The sequence below is a fragment of the Phyllobates terribilis genome, unplaced genomic scaffold (genome assembly GCF_046119375.1).
Source record: "Phyllobates terribilis strain yellow unplaced genomic scaffold, ASM4611937v1 Scaffold_4__5_contigs__length_816908805, whole genome shotgun sequence".
NCBI lineage: Eukaryota > Metazoa > Chordata > Amphibia > Anura > Dendrobatidae > Phyllobates > Phyllobates terribilis.
The window spans coordinates 673,579,485-673,597,089 of record NW_027362764.1 but is presented as its reverse complement, the minus strand read 5'-3'; the positions used below and the strand labels follow the sequence as shown (position 1 = coordinate 673,597,089).

At 43.8% G+C, this 17,605-nt stretch overlaps 6 pseudogenes; all 6 read right to left on the bottom strand.

Moving 5' to 3' along the window:
- Positions 1-22: 22 nt before the first annotated feature.
- On the bottom strand, positions 23-141 carry LOC141268517 (5S ribosomal RNA; annotated as a pseudogene).
- A 942-nt stretch (positions 142-1,083) lies between these two features.
- Positions 1,084-1,203, bottom strand: LOC141269046 (5S ribosomal RNA; annotated as a pseudogene).
- A 7,640-nt stretch (positions 1,204-8,843) lies between these two features.
- Positions 8,844-8,963, bottom strand: LOC141267316 (5S ribosomal RNA; annotated as a pseudogene).
- A 621-nt stretch (positions 8,964-9,584) lies between these two features.
- LOC141270154 (5S ribosomal RNA) lies at positions 9,585-9,703 on the bottom strand (annotated as a pseudogene).
- Positions 9,704-10,635: 932 nt separating this feature from the next.
- On the bottom strand, positions 10,636-10,755 carry LOC141268966 (5S ribosomal RNA; annotated as a pseudogene).
- Positions 10,756-12,938: 2,183 nt separating this feature from the next.
- On the bottom strand, positions 12,939-13,058 carry LOC141270080 (5S ribosomal RNA; annotated as a pseudogene).
- Between the last annotated feature and the right edge of the window lie 4,547 nt (positions 13,059-17,605).

Sequence of the window (17,605 nt, the reverse complement as noted above, 5' to 3'; positions counted from 1 at the left end):
GTGGAAGGAAGGAAAAAGCAAAAGCCTACAGCACCTGGTATTCCCAGGCTATCTCCCATCCAAGTACTAACCAGGCCCAACCATGCTTAGCTTCCAAGATCAGACAAGATCGGTCGTGTTCAGGGTGGTGTGGCTGTAGGCAGAAACAAGCCTCTCACTTGCTGCTTTTCTACTTTGACGTCTGGCTGCCGGCTGCCCTTTCCAGTGCTCAGCAAGACCAGGTCCTTTTGTGCTTTCCCTTTTCTTCAATTTTTTTGCTGACTTCCTTAAAAGGTCTTGTAGACTCAACGCCCCACTCAGAGCCGCTGAGCTCACTGATCGGCTGCAGCGCTGTCGACGGAACGTCAGCTTCACGGCCAATGCCACAGGCCGGGAGCAGAGGCGAGACTCACCGGTAGACCCGGGTAGGGTGAGTAGAGCGCGGTTAGTTGCTTTCTAATAGGCTGCAGCCGGGGATTAACTTTTAATGAAAGGGAACGATCCCTTTGACTGTCTGCAGCACGCCACACCTAGGAAGCGCACTCTCACACACAAGCCAGCATGCACACGTGCTCGCACGTGACAACACCCCCTATCTGCCCCTACAACCTCTCCGTCACCATGCGTCAGAATCTCCTGCCTGTTTTATGATTTCAGGGCCCTAGCAGGAATCACCCCCCCCCTCCCCAATTCCTTCCACACTTTCCTTGCCTTCCTTGCACTGAGGATAACTCTTTGTCAGCCGTCTGGCTTGGTTACACAAGCTTCTTTGCAGAGAAACATGTTACTTCTGCTGGCCCTCGCTAGGCGGCCGGCATCCAAAACCTTCCCTGGGCAATTGCTGAAAGCCTGGCCCCTTCACGGCCCCGGGTGCTTTTAACGCCATCATTTCCACACGGCGAGCTGCGGAGTCAATAAGCACTCCTAGCCGTGGCAAGGAGCTCGGTGTCAGGCCTGCGTGAAGGCGGCGGGGTAGCGTACTTAGCTGCCAACTGGCTCAGAGGCCTTGGGGCTTCCATCATCTAAGTTACTTAAGGTCGGTGTCCGGCAAGGTGCCGTTCCATGCTAGCCGAGCTGGGCACTAGGACAAAACGTCATCAAAATGGTCTACAGCATCTGGTGTTCCCAGGAGGTCTCCCATCCAAGTACTGTCCGAGCCAAGCCCTGCTTTGCTTCCGAGATCAGACGAGATCGGGCGTATCCAAGATGGTATGACCAGTAAACGCTGCTCGATCCATCGCCCGGCCATCCTTTCTCAGGATCGCTTGGTGGCGAGCAATCTGGCCGTGACGGGGCGGGCTCCGAAGGGTCCATGCAAAGGCTGTGCCATCCCTACAGGTGTGGTTTGTTTAGCAGTGATTCACCCACCGCATCAGGTGTCTTCAAAAATGTCTCGGCACAGGGTCTCCTGCAGGCTAAACCCTTCATCGCGGTAATGTGACAGAAAGAGCAAGCTGGACCCGTAACTTGGGGGCGGAGCGAGACGTCCAGGGGTGAATGAAGGAAGAGGGTGAGATGGTTGCCAGTGACTTTGAGCTGCTCTTCAGGGGGGAGGGTCGTGTTGCCTGCAAAGGTCTTCTGCTTGGGTTTACCGGTGGTTGCCTCCAGCCACGCGGGAGACGCTGGTCCTGGTGAAAAGGAGCCTAGTATTAAAAGTAAAGAAGCAACAATGCTGGAGGCCCACGGTGATCAGAAGGATGCTGGTATTTTGCAGAGATGAAATAGCGCAAGAGAGAAAGCAAATGAAAAAAAGAAAAGAGAATGAATGTGTGCACTTGTGAAAGGGAATGGAAAAAAGGCATAGAAGAGAGTGCCCCTTGCTGGTGGAAGGAAGGAAAAGGCAAAAGCCTACAGCACCTGGCATTCCCAGGCGGTCACTGTTAAATGGTTAATTATGGAAACTCATTTGGAATGTTAATCGATAATCATTTTTCTGAGTTCTATGCCTCAGCCATCGTGTCTAGTTGACATGCGCTATTTGTGTGTGTATTTTTGGTTCACTACCATATGTAGAACAGGTGTCCATACGACTGGCTATAAAAGCCCATGGTACAGAAAGGGGGGGCTCTCTTGCTCTGCCCACCCCACAAGACACAGAATCTTCATGCTGAGAAGCAGATGACATGTAGGCCTGGACACATGCTGGACAAAGACATGATTTACCAGCCAGGATCCAAGGAAAGATGGGTGAATCTCAACAATTCAGCTAATTATGGACAAGTGGACAATTACTTTATAACTAATTATTATATGTACCTGCTGCAATCTGATTCTTTTTAATGGACAATCCAAGAATAAATAGATACATTTTTTTATAAGAATATCGTGATATTGATACTTTGAGAAGTCCTCAGTAGAAAAAAATAATACAGGAAGAGTATTATTTTACAATGGTGAGCCAGCCAGTCCTGTTTTTTTGTTTTTTAAATTAAGTATGTGAATTTCTTCCGTGAACAAGGGGGAAGTCCTGACGAGCTGAACAGCTGTTGTTCACGTGTCAGTAAATTCACTAGTTTGTCACGAGAAGCAGAAAGGACCTACAGACTGAGGAAAGACAGGAAGCAGAGGTACTAACAAGGAACAGAATCACACAGGAAAAGAATCAGACGATCTAAAGACGGGACGTGCTGATAAAGAGAAGCCAAGGAATCTTAAGGTAAGCAAAATATGGATATAATTTCTTGTTTTGCTAAACAAAGTAATATTAATTTCAAAGTTAATGTAGGAGATGACATAGAAGTTTTGTGGCTCAGTTTATACAAAGAATGTGAATTGCAGAATTTACAGTTAACTTCTAAATTGGTAAATAGAGACAAACAGAAATTGAGAAATATTCTACATTTGGTAGATTTTTTTCATAGTCTTGTGTTAGAGATTTCTAAGCAGGAAAATAGTGTAGAAGTGTCAGACGGTGATACTGATTCTGACTGTAATGTGGAAAATGAACAAGAAGTAAGACACGTGTCTGTAACTGAAGGTGACCTTGGGTCTGACCAAGAGACGGACATACAGAAACCTGACATGGGAGGAGACATGACTGACATACGAGAAACCGACATACTAGGTGATGTGGGAGGAGACGTGAGTGACGTAGGAGGAAAGGACGTACAAGAGCCACTAAAAATATCAGAGAATTCTGGAATTACCCAGGCTCAACTCCAAATTGAGGAAAAATTTGCTGAAATTATACAAAATCATGCCAAAATATGATGTCAAAATCCATGCCTGTAGAAATTCATAGACATTTGAGAGCTTCTCTGATAAGTTTGATTTATCCAATGAGGAGAGGAATCAATTATTTAAAATATGGATTCCTGTGACATTGTCCAGACGTTTACATTTAATGCCCTGTGAAAATGACTCACCTAATGGATGGGAAAATGATTCGGACAGATTAAGATATTTGATTTATTGTGTCACAAAGGATTTTCCCAACATAGAAGATCTGCAGAAACTAAGGATTGGTAGGAAGGAATGTACATATACATTCATGTCCATATTTGAACGGTTGTACAAAGCTCTCATCAAAAATGGAAAAGTACAACATATGATAACAACTTTTGTACAAAAATTCAAATTCCTAAATTCAGTTTCCCAAGTTATGGCATCACAAAAAAATTCATTATTTGAATGTGCGCAGATGCTGGATTTTTTTAGAAAACATGAGAATCGTGAAAAGAAAATAAATCAAGCTAAATTTATAAAACCAGAAAAGGTAAAATCTTACCAAAAGCCAATATCAAACTCTCCTAGACTGAGTCATCCCCTTAGTGAACTCTATCAAATACGCAGAAGATTTCATATATGTTATAAGCCATATCAGCCAGTGCAAAGATCCATCTCTCCACAGAATGAGTTAATTCTCAGTCAGAACTGTGATTCTCTAAAAAGGAAAATGGCTGAAACTGATGGACAGAGACAGGTGAGACGACCAACTCACAGTGACGTCGTGGAATGTGGACAGAAGAACAGGCAGTTCTCTGAGGTTTTGAAGGATAGAAAAATGTCTTTCCTAAATAGGGCGTTCCTGGAGATATTTGAGAGAGACAGAAGATTTGGTTTAGGGAGTGGCTAAGGAAAAACTGTAATTACAATGTTGTATCAAAATGTAATACAATGTCTCAATATTTATTTATAATCTTATACGGTAAAATTGTAGTTACATAGTTTCTAATAGTTCATATATATATATATATATATACATATACACTTGTCTAAGTAGAGATTGCGCATAATTGTATTTATATATACGTTTATAAAATATATATATATTAATTAATAAATGAGAACTTCATATATATAAATTTAAGTAGCAATATTTTGAATTACATTAGAACCAACCAATATATGTATAAGATATTTAAATAATTCTGTTTCTGTCTGAATTTGATATTTAACTTTATTTTCTTATATTTCCTTAGAGTTTTCATTCCAAAGCAGGATTTGATCAAAGAACTCTAAAATGGATTTATTTCTTTATTCACACAGGAAGTGAAAAAATTGCATGATTTTATGTGTATAACATTTTAAAATAATAACAATATATCTAGTTGAACTATAATATATATGTAATACTTATTAATTCTTTTGTGTTGCTAATATTTTCTGTGCATGAAGTGTTCGTGCAAATTAAAGTAGCTTTACAGCATGACGTGTGACAGCTGCGGCCTTTGAACTTTGAGCTAATAGTATAGTATCCCACTCATTCTATTTTCAACTGATGTAACTTAAGACCGGACAGCCAGTGAAAAAAGAATCTAAGACAAGAGTTTTTTCAAGTGTCTGAAATTCCAGTGACTTACTCTCATATTATATAATATGTACTTGGGGAATATTCAAAGAAATATAAAGATATTCAATTGATATGGCAATGCGCATTAATAAATTGGGATACAACAATTTTGGGTTAAATATATATATATATATATATATCTAAAACTTCATATGTGGAATGTTTGAGTTGAACAGATCTGTGAATGTCAGAGTGAAGGTGACAGATGAGTAAATCAGCAGCTGCTAAGTGTGATTGATGTGACAGAGGCCTCGTATGTTTGTATGTTTGAAAAAATAAAAATCTTTCTTTATGTGAAGGTACAAAAATATATTTAATTCTGAGGAAATTATAATACATAATTAGGTATTATCTACATATATATATTTCTATATTTCTTTAATAATTATTATTTCTTGATTTAACTAATAGTGGATAAGGGCAACCACACATCAAAATGGTTTACAAAGCAAATTTATATTTAGAATAATTTTCCACATGATAATATTCTTGAATAACTATAATATTATTTTTACTGGTTACCTAAATAGGTACACACCTCTCTTTAGTCAAATCTATGCTATTCATCGATATGAAATTTATGCACAATATTTCTAGAAGAATAATTATTTTTAATTTGGTTCTGATATATACATAAATTTTATAAAATAATATTTTTGGTATAAAGGGGGAAAATGTGTTTTTGATCCTGATTACATAATCACTTTTGATCAATACTTATTTTCCACACATTTTAATAAAGAAGAAATAATAATAAGGTACTATGGTATAATTAAGAAGGGTATTACATGCAAAGTTGCATAATTTAATATTTTTTGGTGGTACAAGGTTATGACAAATATGAAATCATCCAGATAATGGAGATATAAGGGTATTTTTTATGGAGAATATAATTACTCTGCATTTGTCATTAAAATTTAAAGGCCTTATTTTTATTTTTATTCTTACTTTTACTCTTAATTTTATTTTTCATTTTTAAAATTTTATTCTTACTTTATATTTCTTATTTTTCTATTTTTTCATTTTTTAATTCTCATTTGATTTTATTTGAGTTCAATATCTCAATTGAGAAAACACATTAATATTTAATAAAGTAATGTCTAATACAAGAGTATTGCTTCATTAAATATATATTGCTAAGGAAAAAAATGTTTACATTTTCTGAGTAAACACAACAATTCATTCATTCACTTATTCATTCATTCATTCATTCCTACATTCATATATTTATTCATTTTGGTTCAGGAGTATACATTCTTTGATATTATTGGTTTAATAAAGATATAAAAACTTGTTTTTTCAAAATACACTGACACCTATGGGTTGGAAAAGGTAATTACACCTATGACATAAAAATGTTCTATCATATGGAGAACTTGATTGATAATGAATTATTATCTATTATTGTTTATTATTCCAAACATAATTTATTTTAATATTTTGATAATAATTAGATGGATATTACTGATTGGTATGGTACGCTGTGATATTATAGGTTAGGAAAAACTGCCGGATTTGGTATCAGATTAGGGAATGAAGACTTCAATCAAGACATCGCAATTATGAATTCTATCTTAATAAAGACTTTTAATTTTTATAAATCAAAGAGATTCTCAAAAGTTACAAGAAGAAGCAACTGATATCCGGACGTCTCAGAAGGTAACAGGTGTGAATGCTGAGTGTTATAATAGACTGTGTCCATTACATACAATACAATTCACACCACTGATCACCAGGACGGCAGAGGACGATGATCCTATATGTACTGTGTTGTGTTCAAGTTTCATCACGTTCCAGTGGTTTCTTATCACCTGCAACGCTTCAATGAAAGCTGGTGAACAGGTAATACCTGGCATATGTGTCCTGTATATAAAGGACTGAGTACTGGTTATGGTGCTATATAAAGCAGGGAAGTGTTAAGTTAACCCTTGCTTTACTGACCAAAGACGTCACATCTGTTTCAAAAGTGACACGAGACCAGTGCGGACACACGGAAGATTCCAAAGACGATCCAACGTAAGTCCAGGTGACACTGCACAGATATTAAAGCTACATTTCATCCATGGACTTTGTTTTCTTATCAACTGACACACATGATCTTTCTAATAAAGAGTACAGTTTATGGACTGAACAATAATGAACACAATTATGGACTGTACAATATCTACATGTTGTAATTTATTTCAAAGGAGTTTTCATCTAAAGACTGTGTTATAAAAGAACCAAAAAGAAGACGAGACGACGACCCGATGACATCAGATGATGACGATTGAACCCGCGATTGCTTCAATTTAGATATAGGGAAGTATAATTATACATATTAAATGAATATTAGTCACGGCTTACCATGACATGAATTCACATCATTATATAACAATAATCCGGTATTGATACTATTATTACTAGTATTATTATTATGGAAATTTAATGATATTGCCAAGGAAGAAGGAAAGAAAAAATGATTGATGAATGTATCTTCTTTTGAGAAATTTCAGTTAAAGTCCTTTTATTCTCAAAAAAGGGGGAAATGTTAAATGGTTAATTATGGAAATTAATTTGGAATGTTAATCGATAATCATTTTTCTGAGTTCTATGCCTCAGCCATCGTGTCTAGTTGACATGCGCTATTTGTGTGTGTATTTTTGGTTCACTACCATATGTAGAACAGGTGTCCATACGACTGGCTATAAAAGCCCATGGTACAGAAAGGGGGGGCTCTCTTGCTCTGCCCACCCCACAAGACACAGAATCTTCATGCTGAGAAGCAGATGACATGTAGGCCTGGACACATGCTGGACAAAGACATGATTTACCAGCCAGGATCCAAGGAAAGATGGGTGAATCTCAACAATTAAGCTAATTATGGACAAATGGACAATTACTTTATAACTAATTATTGTATGTACCTGCTGCAATCTGATTCTTTTTAATGGACAATCCAAGAATAAATAGATACATTTTTTTATAAGAATATCGTGATATTGATACTTTGAGAAGTCCTTAGTAGAAAAAAAAGAATTCTGGAAGAGTATTATTTTATAGTCTCCCATCCAAGTACTAACCAGGCCTGACCCTGCTTAGCTTCTGAGATCAGATGAGATGGGGCATGTTCAGGGTGGTGTGACCGTAGGCAGAGACAAGCTTCTCACTTGCTGCTTTTCTACTTTGACGTGTGGCTGCCGGCTGCCCTTTCCAGTGCTCAGCAAGACCAGGTCCTTTTGTGCTTAACCTTCTCTTCAATTTTTTTGCTGGCTTCCTTAAAAGGTCTTGTAGACAGAACGCCCCACTCAGAGCCACTGAGCTCACTGATCGGCTGCAGCGCTGTCGACGGAACATCAGCTTCACGGCCAATGCCACAGGCCGGGAGCAGAGGCGAGACTCACCGGTAGACCCGGGTAGGGTGAGTAGAGCGCGGTTAGTTGCTTTCTAATAGCCTGCAGCCGGGGATTAATTTTTAATGAAAGGGAACAATCCCTTTGACTGTCTGCAGCGCGCCACACCTAGAAAGCACACTCTCACACACAAGCCAGCATGCACACGTGCTCGCACGTGACAACACCCCCTATCTGCCCCTAGAACCTCTCCGTCACCATGCATCAGACTCTCCTGCCTGTTTTATGATTTCAGGGCCCAAGCAGGAATCACCCCACCTCCACAATTCCTTCCGCACCTTCCTTGCCTTCCTTGCACTGAGGTTAGCTCTTTGTCAGCCGTCTGGCTTGGTTACACAAGCTTCTTTGCAGATAAACATGTTACTTCTGCTGGCCCTCGCTAGGCGGCCGGCATCCAAAACCTTCCCTGGGCACCTGCTGAAAGCCTGGCCCCTTCACGGCCCCGGGTGCTTTTAACGCCATCATTTCCACACGGCGAGCTGCGGAGTCAATAAGCACTCCTAACCATGACAAGGACCTCGGTGTCAGGCCTGCGTGAAGGCGGCGGAGTAGCGTACTTAGCTGCCAACTGGCTCAGAGGCCTTGGGGCTTCCATCATCTAAGTTACTTAAGGTCGGTGTCCGGCAAGGCGCCGTTCCATGCTAGCCGAGCTGGGCAGTAGGTAAAAACGTCATCAAAATGGTCTACAGCACCCGTTGTTCCCAGGAGGACTCCCATCCAAGTACTGTCCGAGCCCAGCCCTGCTTTGCTTCCGAGATCAGATGAGATCGGGCGTATCCAAGGTGGTATGGCCAGTAGACGCTGCTTGATGCATCGCCCGGCCAGCCTTTCTCAGGATCGCTTGGTGGCGAGCAATCTGGCCGTGACAGGGCAGGCTCCGAAGGGTCCATGCAAAGGCTGTGCCGTCCCTACAGGTGTGGTTTGTTTAGCAGTGATTCACCCGCCGCATCAGGTGTCTTCAAAAATGGCTCGGCGCAGGGTCTCCTGCAGGCTAAACCCTTCATCACGGTAATGTGACAGAAAGAGCAAGCTGGACCCGTAACTTGGGGGCGGAGCGAGATGTAAATGGGTGAATGAAGGAAGAGGGTGAGATGGATGCCAGCGACTTTGAGCTGCTCTTCAGGGGGGAGGGTCGTGTTGCCTGCAAAGGTCTTCTGCTTGGGGTTACCGATGGTTGCCTCCAGCCACCCGGGAGACGCTTGTCCTGGTGAAAAGGAGCCTAGTATTAAAAGTAAAGAAGCAACAATGCTGGAGACCCACGGTGATCAGAAGGATGCTGGTATTTTGCAGAGATGAAATAGCGCAAGAGAGGAAGCAAATGAAAAAAAGAAAAGAGAATGAATGTGTGCACTTGTGAAAGGGAATGGAAAAAAGGCATAGAAGAGAGTGCCCCCTGCTGGTGGAAGGAAGGAAAAAGCAAAAGCCTACAGCACCTGATATTCCCAGGCTATCTCCCATCCAAGTACTAACCAGTCCCAACCCTGCTTAGCTTCTGAGATCAGACAAGATCGGGCATGTTTAGGGTGGTGTGGCCATGGGCGGAGGTAAGCTTCTCACTTGCTGCTTTTCTACTTTGAAGTCTGGCTGCCTGCTGCCCTTTCCAGTGCTCAGCAAGACCAGGTCCTTTTGTGCTTTCCCTTTTCTTCAATTTTTTTGCTGGCTTCCTTAAAAGGTCTTGTAGACAGAAGGTCCCACTCAGAGCCGCTGAGCTCACTGATCAGCTGCAGCGCTGTCGACGGAACGTCAGCTTCACGGCCAATGCCACAGGCCGGGAGCAGAGGTGAGACTCACCGGCAGACCCGGGTAGGGTGAGTAGAGCGCAGTTAGTTGCTTTCTAATAGCCTGCAGCCGGGGATTAACTTTTAATGAAAGGGAACAATCCCTTTGACTGTCTGCAGCGCGCCACACCTAGGAAGCGCACTCTCACACACAAGCCAGCATGCACACGTGCTCGCACGTGAAAACACCCCCTATCTGCCTCTACAACCTCTCCGTCACCATGCGTCAGACTCTCCTGCCTGTTTTATGATTTCAGGGCCCTTGCAGGAATCACCCCCCCCTCCCCAATTCCTTCCTTGCCTTCCTTGCACTGAGGTTAGCTCTTTGTCAGCCGTCTGGCTTGGTTACACAAGCTTCTTTGCCGAGAAACATGTTACTTCTGTTGGCCCTCGCTAGGCGGCCGGCATCCAAAACCTTCCCTGGGCACCTGCTGAAAGACTGGCCCCTTCACTGCCCGGGGTGCTTTTAACACCATCATTTCCACACAGCGAGCTGCGGAGTCAATAAGCACTCCTAGCCGTTGCAATGAGCTCGGTGTCAGGCCTGCGTGAAGGCGGCATGGTAGCGTACTTAGCTGCCAACTGGCTCAGAGGCCTTGGGGCTTCCATCATCTAAGTTACTTAAGGTCGGTGTCCGGCAAGGCGCCGTTCCATGCTAGCCGAGCTGGGCAGTAGGGCAAAACGTCATCAAAATGGTCTACAGCACCCGGTGTTCGCAGGAGTTCTCCCATCCAAGTACTGTCTGAGCCCAGCCCTGCTTTGCTTCCGAGATCAGATGAGATCAGGCGTATCCAAGGTGGTATGGCCAGTAGACGCTGCTGGATCCATCGCCCGGCCAGCCTTTCTCAGGATCGCTTGGTGGCGAGCAATCTGGCTGTGACGGGGCGGGCTCCGAAGGGTCCATGCAAAGGCTGTGCCATCCTTACAGGTGTGGTTTGTTTAGCAGTGATTCACCCGCCGCATCAGTTGTCTTCAAAAATGTTTCGGCGCAGGGTCTCCTGCAGGCTAAACCCTTCATCGCGGTAATGGGACAGAAAGAGCAAGCTGGACCCGTAACTTGGGGGCGGAGCGAGACGTCCAGGGGTGAATGAAGGAAGAGGGTGAGATGGTTGCCAGTGACTTTGAGCTGCTCTTCAGGGGGAAGGGTCGTGTTGCCTGCAAAGGTCTTCTGCTTGGGGTTACCGGTGGTTGCATCCAGCCACACGGGAGACGCTGGTCCTGGTGAAAAGGAGCCTAGTATTAAAAGTAAAGAAGCAACAATGCTGGAGGCCCACGGTGATCAGAAGGATGCTGGTATTTTGCAGAGATGAAATAGCGCAAGAGAGAAAGCAAATGAAAAAAAGAAAAGAGAATGAATGTGTGCACTTGTGAAACGGAATAGAAAAAAGACACAGAAGAGAGTGCCCCCTGCTGGTGGAAGGAAAGAAAAAGCAAAAGCCTACAGCACCTGGCATTCCCAGGCGGTCTCTGTTAAATGGTTAATTATGGAAATTCATTTGGAATGTTAATCGATAATCATTTTTCTGAGTTTTATGCCTCAGCCATCGTGTCTAGTTGACATGCGCTATTTGTGTGTGTATTTTTGGTTCACTACCATATGTAGAACAGGTGTCCATACGACTGGCTATAAAAGCCCATGGTACAGAAAGGGGGGGCTCTCTTGCTCTGCCCACCCCACAAGACACAGAATCTTCATGCTGAGAAGCAGATGACATGTAGGCCTGGACACATGCTGGACAAAGACATGATTTACCAGCCAGGATCCAAGGAAAGATGGGTGAATCTCAACAATTAAGCTAATTATGGACAAATGGACAATTACTTTATAACTAATTATTGTATGTACCTGCTGCAATCTGATTCTTTTTAATGGACAATCCAAGAATAAATAGATACATTTTTTTATAAGAATATCGTGATATTGATACTTTGAGAAGTCCTTAGTAGAAAAAAAATAATACTGGAAGAGTATTATTTTATAGCCTCCCATCCAAGTACTAACCAGGCCTGACCCTGCTTAGCTTCTGAGATCAGATGAGATGGGGCATGTTCAGGGTGGTGTGACCGTAGGCAGAGACAAGCTTCTCACTTGCTGCTTTTCTACTTTAACGTGTGGCTGCCGGCTGCCCTTTCCAGTGCAAGACCAGGTCCTTTTGTGCTTTCCCTTCTCTTCAATTTTTTTGCTGGCTTCCTTAAAAGGTCTTGTAGACACAACGCCCCACTCAGAGCCGCTGAGCTCACTGATCGGCTGCAGCGCTGTCGACGGAACGTCAGCTTCACGGCCAATACCACAGGCCGGGAGCAGAGGCGAGACTCACCGGTAGACCGGGTAGGGTGATCAGAGCGCGGTTAGTTGCTTTCTAATAGCCTGCAGCCGGGGATTAACTTTTAATGAAAGGGAACAATCCCTTTGACTGTCTGCAGCGCGCCACACCTAGGAAGCGCACTCTCACACACAAGCCAGCATGCACACGTGCTCGCACGTGACAACACCCCCTATCTGCCCCTACAACCTCTCCGTCACCATGCGTCAGACTCTCCTGCCTGTTTTATGATTTCAGGGCCCTAGCAGGAATCACCCCCCCCTCCCCAATTCCTTCCTTGCCTTCCTTGCACTGTGGTTAGCTCTTTGTCAGCCGTCTGGCTTGGTTACACAAGCTTCTTTGCAGAGAAACATGTTACTTCTGCTGGCCCTCGCTAGGCGGTCGGCATCCAAAACCTTCCCTGGGCACCTGCTGAAAGCCTGGCCCCTTCACGGCCCCGGGTGCTTTTAATGCCATCATTTCCACACGGCGAGCTGCGGAGTCAATAAGCACTCCTAGCCGTGGCAAGGAGCTCGGTGTCAGGCCTGCGTGAAGGCGGCGGGGTAGCGTACTTAGCTGCCAACTGGCTCAGAGGCCTTGGGGCTTCCATCATCTAAGTTACTTAAGGTCGGTGTCCGGCAAGGCGCCGTTTCATGCTAGCCGAGCTGGGCAGTAGGGCAAATGTCATCAAAATGGTCTACAGCACCCGGTGTTCCCAGGAGGTCTCCAATCCAAGTACTGTCTGAGCCCAGCCCTGCTTTGCTTTTGAGATCAGACAAGATCGGGCGTATCCAAGGTGGTATGGCCAGTAGACGCTGCTTGATCCATCGCCCGGCCAGCCTTTCTCAGGATCGCTTTGTTATGATCTGCTACAGAGAGTATGGAAAGAAAGGAGATCTATCCCTACAATAGAACTAAACTAGATCCCTACGATGTAACGGGGAACCTGATCCTGCGATCAGACCCGCTAAAGTCCTCGGCTAGTCTGAACGCAGACCTATAGATGTGAGGGAGGGATCCCTACAAGATCTAGTGACTGGGAAAAGTTGGAGACCTCCTAGCAGAAATAGTAGCAGTCAAAGACAAACACAAAACAAAAAGGCATAGGGGTCAGACGACCTAGCAAAACTAACAGAGAACGGCAACAGAGCAACAAGCTAGCTCAACAGTAGTAAATACAAATGAAGTCCAGCAAAGCCAGGAGGGCGGAGCCGGATTAAATAGACAAAATGGTCATGTGACCAGCAAACTAAAAAAAAATTAACAGGAGAGTTGTAACAGTACCTCCTCTTCTAAGAGGATCCTCTGGATACCCTAGGCCCAGGCTTACCAGGAAACCTCCTGTGAAACGCTCGGACAAGTCTGGGGATAGAAACATAATCCGCTCTCACCCATGAGTTATCCTCAGGTCCGAAACCCTTCCAAGCGACGAGATTCTGCAAACTCCCTCTATACCGTCTAGAATTTAGGATGCGGGAAATTTCATATTCCCCGTCCTCCACCACCGGAGGAACAGTGGCAGAGGCGTCACCATCCGACACATCAGCTTTTTTCAACAGAGAAACATGAAACACCGTATTAATCCTCCAGGACGTAGGAACCTCCAGCCTAACAGCAGATTGGTTAACTATCTGAAGTACCTTAAAGGGCCCTACGAACTTGGGACCCAATTTTTTAGAAGGAATCCTCAATCGCAGATTCTTAGAGGACAACCAAACCATGTCACCAACCGCAAACAAAACCTCTTGCCGTTTCCTATCAAAGTACCTCTTAGATTTTTTGTTAGCCTCCTGAAGATTACCACGCACATCCGTCCAAACTCTCTCCAAATCACCGGAAAAACTATCCTCCTCAGGCACAGCCGAAACCAATTTGGAAAATGACCCAAAAGACGGATGTCTCCCAGAACAACAAAAAAAAGGCGAACACCCAGCAGAAGAGGATGTATGGTTGTTAAGAGCAAATTCAGCAAGTGGCAAAAATTCAGACCACCCCTCTTGATTGTCTGCCACAAAACAACGCAAGAACTGCTCAACATCCTGGTTCTTCCTTTCTGTCTGGCCATTAGACTCAGGATGATATCCGGATGAAAACGACAAATGAACTCCAAACCTGTCACAAAAGGCACGCCAAAAACGAGCCACGAACTGAGGTCCCCTTTCAGAAACAATGTTAGTAGGAACACCATGTAGTCTGACAATCTCCTTGACAAAGGCCTTAGCGAGTGTCTTAGCGCAAGGCAGTTTGATGAAGGGAACCAAGTGACACATCTTGCTAAAACGGTCCACGACCACCCAGATGACCGTGAAACCTTCAGAGGGAGGAAGGTCAGTAATAAAGTCCATAGCCAGATGTGTCCAAGGTGCACTAGGAACCTCCAGAGGGCAAAGCAACCCTGCAGCAGGAGCATGCGAAGACTTGGATCTTGCACACACAGTACATTGGCGCACCCACTTAATGACTTCCTTCTGCCATCCAGGCCACCAAAAACTGCGACCCACAAGTCTCTTGGTCTCAGAAATTCCTGGATGACCTGCCAACCGAGACTCATGACACTCAACAAACAAATCTCTCCTAAAGGTCCTAGGCACAAACAACCTCCCATGGGGAGTGTTAGATGGGGCATTCTCCTGTGCTTTAAGAATCTCATCCTCCAAACGGAGTACAAAGCAGCAATCACAACACCTTCTTGTAAAATGGTCTCCTCTTCCTCCTCAACACCGACCATGGGAGAAAAGCTGCGAGACAAAGCATCCGCTTTAACATTCTTGGTACCCAGGATGTAAGTAACGGAAAAATTAAACCGCGAGAAAAAAAGTGCTCACCTAGCCTGACGGGCATTCAAGCGCTTGGCAGCATCAAGATAGATCAGATTTTTATGATCAGTGAAAACCTGAATGGGAAATTCAGCACCTTCCAAGAGATGACGCCAGTGTTCAAATGCGAGTTTAATCGCCAGCAATTCCCGATTAACAATACAGTAATTAAGTTCAGTCTCGGAAAATTTTTTTGAAAAAAAGGCACAGGGATGTACTCCATCCTTGTTTTCCTGAGACAACACAGCACCAACCCCCACCGAAGAAGCATCAACCTCAACCAAAAACGGCTTAGTCACATCAGGCTGCATAAGGATGGGAGCAGAGGTGAACCTCTCCTTTAGAAACACAAAAGCTTCAATGGCCTCAGAAGTCCACTGAACCGCATTAGCACCTTTCCTGGTGAGATCGGTCAGCGGTTTGACAATAATAGAAATTTTTTTTATGAATTTTCTGTAATAATTGGCGAAACCCAAAAACCTCTGTATCGATTTCAAACCAATAGGCCTAGGCCATTCCTGCACAGCTTGAACTTTAACCGGGTCCATCTCAAAACCTTCACTGGAGATAATGTAGCCCAAAAAACGAATTCTCTGTACAGCGAACTCACATTTCTCCAGCTTAGCAAAAAGCGAATTGTCCATTAATAACTGTAATACCTCACGTACGCTCCGCCAATGAGACTCCAGATCCGGCGAATAAATCAAAATGTCATCCAAATGCACAACCACATTTTTGCCGATTAAAGGTCTAAGGATATCATTAATAAGATTCTGAAAAAATGCTGGAGCATTGGTGAGACCAAAAGGCATAACCAGATTCTCAAAATGACCCACAGGAGTGTTAAAAGCAGTCTTCCATTCATCACCCTCCTTCATGCGCAACAAATTGTATGCCCCCCGGAGATCAATTTTAGAGAACCACTTGGCCCCCACTAACTGGTTAAATAAATCAGGAATCAATGGCAGTGGGTAAGGATTGCGTACAGTAATTTTATTAATCTCACGAAAGTCCAGACAAGGACGTAAACCGCCATCTTTTTTTTTTACAAAAAAAAATCCAACAGCCACAGGAGACTTGGAAGGCCTAATGTGACTGGCGGCCAAGCTTGTCTGTATGTATTCTTCCAAAGCCTTTCTTTCAGGAATAGTAAGATTAAATAAACGACTCTTAGGAAGAGTCGCGCCAGTGACAAATTCAATGGTACAATCATAGTCTCTATGGGGAGGCAAAACCTGCGACTCCTCCTCAGAAAAAACTCTCCAAAAATCCTGAATAGGTACAGGCAATTCCCCTCTATCCACAGCAGCAATGTGCCCGGTACAACACTTGTCATAACACTTAGGGCTCCAGGACTTAATTTCATTGGTAGACCAATCCAGTACAGGATTGTGCAATTTTAACCAGGGTAACCCCAATATTACTGGAGAAGGCAAATTATCCAATACCACCAAATCCAAATTCTCTTGATGAATACCATTAATAGTGAGGGGAAATTCACAGACCTTGTGAGTAACACTCTTCAAGGGAGAGCCATCGACAGAAACCACAGCAATAGGGGATGACAAAGTTTTAGGTTCTAATCTAAGTTTTTCCAAGAATCCCCCATCAATCACATTCAGAGTAGATCCATAATCCACAAATACCCGAAATTCAATTAATTCATCCTGAGCAGCAGTAGTGGCAGATAGGAATACTCCCTTAGAATTTAAACAGGCAATACGAGCATGACTGACCATTTTTTTTTCTTTCTTCTTACGAAGCACACAGCTCTTAATAAAATGACCAGAATTTCTGCAATAGAAACACAAGCCTTCAGAAAGTCGGCGGTCTTTTTCCTGAGAGCGGGGTGCCATCGCCCCAATTTCCATCGGCTCTCCATTGTCAGCACAGAACCTCTCAGGACTCGAAGCTGACATAGCAGAGGATTTGCTCTCATTAACCCTTTCACGCAGTCTCCTGTCCACCCGTATAGCTAATTGCATTGCCTCCTGCAAGTTTCCAGGTGTGGGATAAGCAATCAGTAAATCCTTTACCCTTTCACATAGCCCTGCAAGAAACAAGCTTTTCAAAGCAGAATCGTTCCACCCCACCTGGGCAGACCACCGACGGAAGTGAGAACAATATTTTTCCACATTACCTGATCCCTGCCTCAAACGTCTTAATTCAGACTCAGCAGATGAGACACGATAAGGATCATCGTACAACGAACCCAAAGCAGAAAAAAAACTATCCACTGATCTAAAGCACGGATCACTAGGTTGGAGAGAGAAGGCCCATCCCTGAGGATCTTTGCGCAAAAGTGACATTATGATCCCTATGCGCTGTGATTCATCACCAGAGGATCCGGGTCACAAACAAAAATATAATAGACAAGCATTTTTAAAAGAAAAGAAATCTTGTTGTTTGCCAAAAAATAGATCAGGCAGACGTACCTTAGGTTCCACAAAAAGCGCTCCAGAACAGCTACTCACGTGTTGTTGGAGCTTGGTCACCTCCAGAGAGAGTCCCTGCAAGCGTTGAGCCAAATCTTGCACCGAGACCA